We start from the raw sequence: 6,000 nt of genomic DNA on the forward strand, positions 1-6,000 counted from the left end.
CTATCTATCTAATCTATCATCTATCTATCTGTCATCATGTAACCTTTGCATTCTGACAAACTCACACTTGACTTACACATCAGCAAGGAACCAAACTGGGGAAGAATGAGCTACAGAATGATGAATTTACACAACATATTTCATTAGATAATGATGATGATGACGATGATGATGATGGAGGAGGCAGCAGAGGATGAGGAGGATGAGGATGAACTGTCTGGTTTAGAGGATACAATAAACTATAAACAGGATTGATTTGTAAAAATGTTAAGCCAGACACACAATAGAGTGGCCAGATGCCCAGAATGATGGTGGACAGTCTACTGTAGATTTTTTTCAAGTTTGCTCTTAATCCACCCCACCCCCCACTGGGTTCAACTTTTATCCTCCTTTTTTTTCTGCTCTGCTTCTGCCTCTTCTTCAGGAGATCTACTATATTTGGGCTGCAGAGAAACTGATGACCACTAGATGGAAGCTATTTAGAGTTAGCCATTTCTGTATCTCTCTGCTACCATCTAGTGATCACCTGGCTTTTGGCACTCTAAATATGGTAGCCCTTCTCTCCCCACTTCTTATAGTATGGTACTTATTGGGAAGTAAGACTGTGTGCAGGCATGAGGCTGACTTGGCAGCCCCCAAGGAATCTGCACAGTGGAGAGGCTGAATGGTCTAGGCGGGAAGGAAGTAGATGAGGCAAAAGAAATGGCTGAACCTTAAGGCAAGCTTCCCAAAACCCCACATGTGAGTCAGAGAGGAGGGAAGAAAGCAAGCAGGAAGTTGTGTATGTGTATGAGAGAGAAATGTATGCATATGTGAGGGAGGAGAGTCTGTGTAGGTTTGGTGAGTATACAGTATATCTAACAGTATTCTATTGTTATAGATTTCTGGAGACTTTTTTTGTTGAAAGTGCATTTTAGTTATTTAAAAAAATCACTCAGCAAGGTCACCATCTTCCTTTCTTCCTTAGGATAATTGGCCAACCTACCACACACGCGCACACATGGACACACACACCCCTAAAAATTGCCAAGCTTTAGTATGTGGTGTGCAATTGCTAGGTCTTTAATTAATCTAGTTGTGTGAATGCAGCTCATCAGAGCCTGCAATGGCTTTTGCCAGGGATCATGTTTATTTAAAGAAGCACATACAGTGCCTCAAATGGATAGAAAATATCATTCCGATTTGAAAGGGTTGCCATTCGTGCTCATGCCATTGCTTTGTAATCACAACGCTTGTTTGCTTTTAAAGTAGCATTTGGGACAAAACCAATAATGGACCATTTGTGCACATTACCAAAAAAAGAGAGAGGTTATTTTCAGATGAAAATCACTGTCTGATTTTATTGATTTTATTGGTCTTGTGTAGCGTCAGGAAGAGCTGTATATTTGAAATAAGCTGGATTTGGCTTCTCCATCTTTGAAGGATTTCTTGCACCCCCACCCCTGACTTGCTCTTAAGGTTCATTTGGATGCTTTTAACTTCTCTGAGGTCAGACTAAGAACAAACAAGCACAAAAGACTTTGGTGTGTTCACATTAGCAGCAGCATCCATAGACTGTGTTGAAAAAAATCAAGACAGTGGCCATGATGGTCACTGTGGCAACAGAATCTCTGTAGAAGCGCATTAAAAACAGGCAGTTTTGATTGTGCCATTGTGGCTGCCATCTTGACTTTTTGACCATACCCTGCAGACAACCCAATACTACATTTTAATCTAAATGTAAGGTCATGTGGGAAAATGAGACCTGTGTTTCTTTAGGTCACAGAAATTTGCTGTTTGTAAGCTAGGTAGCACTTGTGAAGAAACACTTCACAAACAGTGGCAGTCACATCACTCCAGCTTCAAAAAGATAGCATGTTACTTTGTCATTAAACCTGACATTATGTGTTCTTCTCACAGGGCCGCAACTAGGGTCTGTGTCACCTGGGGCAAACATGGATTCCGTGCCCATTTTGGTGCCCCCCTAGCATTCATTTTGACGCCCCCCCCAGTGTGGCACCCAGGGCACATGCCCCACTTGCCCCCCCTAGTTGCGGCCCTGTCTTCTCATGCCAAGTTGCCAGACTGCCAATAAAATGATGGGGACCCTAGACTTAAAGGCTGTGGAGAAACCCTGAAAATGATATCCAGATAGCCTTTTGTTTTGTTTTGTTTTGTTTTGTTTTATCTTGCTCTTCTCTACTTCCTTTGTATTTCAATATTTTAACAATAAAACATGGATTATTAAAAAAAAGGAACCCTGAAAAATGAATGTAGGGAGGCTCTAAATCAGTCTTTCTCAACTTTATCAACTTGAAGTTGTGTGGACTTCAACTCCCAGAATTCACCAGCCAGCAAGCTGGTTGGGGAATTCTGGGAGTTGAAGTCCACACATCTTCAAGTTGCTGAGGTTGAGAAACACTGCCCTAAATATAACTAAAGGGAGTTTTTCTCCTCACAAAAGCCAGCCAAAAGTATGATAAAGCTTGGAGGAGCTGACCTCAGGTTAGCATTCCTGCTGCTTCCCAATCTCTTACAGCCTTCCGCCTACAAATTGACAGTGAGTGAAAGGCCAGGCTTCAGATTTTTGAGCAAGGTCGATTCTATAATTCTTCTCCCCTGTTCAGTTAATGGGAGGAATAGCAGCTGGAAGAACATTTGCTGTGGGTTGTGTGTAGGCTGCATTAAGGATCAGCATTTAAGCACACCATTTTAACATTGATGCAGAACCCATTTAGATTTCAGCTGCGAACGTGTTCGATCTTGTTCAAAACTGAGCCTCTTAGAATCTCTTTGCAAAAGCTGAGAACTGCAAGAAATCAAACTTGCTTAGATGACCTTTGCCATAAAAGGTTGCTGTGGATACTTTTTCAGAACAATACATCCTGGTCTATTACTGATGAAAATATAGCGTAAGTTGATACTGTATAGGCATTCCGTTTTACTGGAGGTTATGACTTCCCAATCCCTAATATTGCAATTATTCAGACCTAAATCTGGTCTTTACTTCACCACTGAATTTGCAGCGGTGCAAGGAGGTAGCTGATTGGAATATCAGGAAAAACTTAGGACATTTGTCCAGTCCTGTATCAAAAGCCACCCATCCTAGAAAAAGTGTTCTATATTCCTATTGTACCTCCACATTCTACCCTATCAGTGTGAATTTAACCAATCTGGAAGGCTTTCTAACATGGAGTCTCACTCCTCCACCTCATTGGGTTGTTCTGCCCATTTGATACCACACCATATGATACATGTTAAGGCTCTGAGTGCTTTGGATCAGAAAGTGAAAAGGACTTAGGACCATGCATAAGTACCCATTAGCACCTGTTGACAACCCCCTAAATCAAATGTGCCTTTTCTTGGGATTACACTGCGGTTTTGAAGGACAGCTGTGTGATCCTGGGAAAAGATAGTTCAGCACCATCATAACTTCAAATAGTCACTGAACAAGTGGACGTTAAGCAAGGACTATCTGTACTTTCTCATCCAAATAATTAATACAATTTTGAAGAATACAAGGCCCAGGAATGAATCTTGTGGCACTCCACTCAGTACCTTACTACAATCTGATGAGAAACTGTTGAGCACTTTTTAAATACAATGTTCAAGACTGCTATATATCCACAACTGTAATGCCATCCAACCTATGCTTAACCAGCTTACTAATCAGCATGTATCAGGATATGCTGTCAAATGCTTTTCTGAAATCAAGATATACTGTGTCTACAGCAATCTATTAACGAAGTTACTTCATCAAAAATAAGACAAGATTAGTCAGGCAATATTTGTTTTTGACAAATCCATGCTAACATTTTGGTCAGATTGCTTCCCAGGGGCTTATAGCACAGCTTGAGATCAGCTCTAGAATCCTCCCAGGTATCAATGTCAGACTGACTGATCTGTAGTTCTCTGGATCCTCCTTTTCCTTTTCCTTTTTTTTTTTTTGAAGATAAATAGTTCTGTTCCTCTAGCTCTCTGGCATTTCATCAGTTCAGGATTTCTCCAAGATAGTACATAAAGGTTAAATGATCCTCAATTAGTTCCTTCAGTACCCCAGCAACTTGAACTCAGGTTATTCCCTGACCATGTTTCTATCCATGCACATAAAAAGGGGCAGGGCCTCAATCACCCAGTCTGCCCATTGTGGTGACATCATTGATGCACTGCAGATACCTCTGTTTCTATTAATATTAAACGTTACAGCTATCCTTTCATACTGTTCTTCATGGTTGTTTGGTGCAACACATACTTTCTTGGGAGGACTGAGCCAGAATGGGAGTTGAGTAATTTTGCCTTTTCTTTGACACCTGTTAACATTTGAGAAGCAAATATACAAATTCCTTTGCCTTGCTTTTATTTTGAACTTAGCAGTAGAAGCCCTTGCCTTCACCAATCTCATCTCATTCATGAACTGTCCTGTTTTCCATCTCCCATAAGTGTCCTTTCTTATTCTCAGATCTTCATTAAGCATTCTGTTCAGCTACACTGGCTTTTTCTGTTATCCTCTATTTCCCCTCATGGGAATTATTTGCAACTGTGTGTTGAGTATTTCCTTTTTTGGAAACCCCCATCCACCTCGAGCCCAGTAGCTTTTCTTGCCCATCACCAAAAGCAAGAGGATTCTTTGGAGATTCAGAGTTGAACTAAATAAACACCATGGAGAAGTAGTATCTGAAATTACCTCTTAGTTCTGTTGAAAGACTGTGTACATTTGATTATGCTGGATGACAATCAAACGTTTCACCACCCAGAGAAGGCCAAAGTACAACTAAATCAACGTCAGGACCTTCATTTGAATGTTGGCTTTAGTAAGCTGAGAAAAGAGTTTCTTCCTGTACGTAATAACTTATATTGATCCAGGCTTATAAGGAAAAGGTTAAGTTAAGTTCCAGGCTTATAAGCAAAAAGGTAACTTAAGTTCACAGGGATAGGGTGAAAAAGAAGGGGAAGAGAGAGAGAGAGAGAGAGCACTGTCTATACAAAGATGTGTGAGCTTTACACTTAAAACTTCCCTGCACTGGAGAAGAATCCAAACTAAGCAAAGATGCTCCTATGAAAGTCATAGTTCCAGGGAAGTGATCAATTTTCATAGGTTTGTGTCCCCCAACAAGTAGGTTGTGTGCCCCCCAACAAGGTTTGTGTGCCCCCAACAAGTGGGTTGTTTGGGGGTGTTCCTGGATCCAGAAGAAAAGGGCAGGGCCATCTTTGATCACCTTTAACTGATATCTCAATTGCATACCTTCTCGGAAGAAAAGGAACTTGAAACAGTATTGTATGTTCTGAAAACCTCCAGCTTGACTACTGCAATGCACCTTTTTTCTATTCTAGGAACTTCAATTAATATAAAACTCAGTAGCCATGTTTGTCTCTGGAAGGATTCAAAGCCACTACATTGCAACTGTGCTAAAAATTGTTTATTCCTACCCTATGGCAGGTTTGTTGCCCCATCTGATTTTATATTGTAAAAATGTTCTTTTAATTAAAACAACTTAGTGGGAACATGCAGAGCAAGCATGCTTCTGGAATTCTTTCCAACCCCATCACTAGCAATGGTCATAGAAAGCATCTGTATTTTCTTCTGCATGATGAAGGTATGTGTGGCATATCTGTAGTGTTTGTGGGTCTATTTTCTTCCAAGGGACTAAGCAGGGGTGGTCGATATGTGTGCCTGTGGGTAAATGTCAGAAGGTCTAACCAGGATGGGTACATATATGTTTCCTCTGTATGTGTGTGTTTCTGTTCTCCCTTCATGTTTTGTATATGTGCATTTGTATGCACAAGGGAGCATAGGGCAAACTGCATGCAGTCTACTCTGAGTCATGCAACCAGGAGGGGTGGGAGGCCTAGAATGGAGACAGCAGCATTCTGAACCTCTGTCCAGCTTCCTTTCCCATAGGGATGTAATGGGGGGATCCCCCCTCCCAAATATATTTCTCCACTGTCTCCAGATGGCACTGGTTGATGTTGGAAGTCAAATTTTCTTTTGCTATCCCCTGATACTAGATTTGATCCCATTAT

This window comes from Candoia aspera, chromosome 2 (assembly GCF_035149785.1).
Source record: "Candoia aspera isolate rCanAsp1 chromosome 2, rCanAsp1.hap2, whole genome shotgun sequence".
In the NCBI taxonomy this organism is placed as follows: domain Eukaryota; kingdom Metazoa; phylum Chordata; class Lepidosauria; order Squamata; family Boidae; genus Candoia; species Candoia aspera.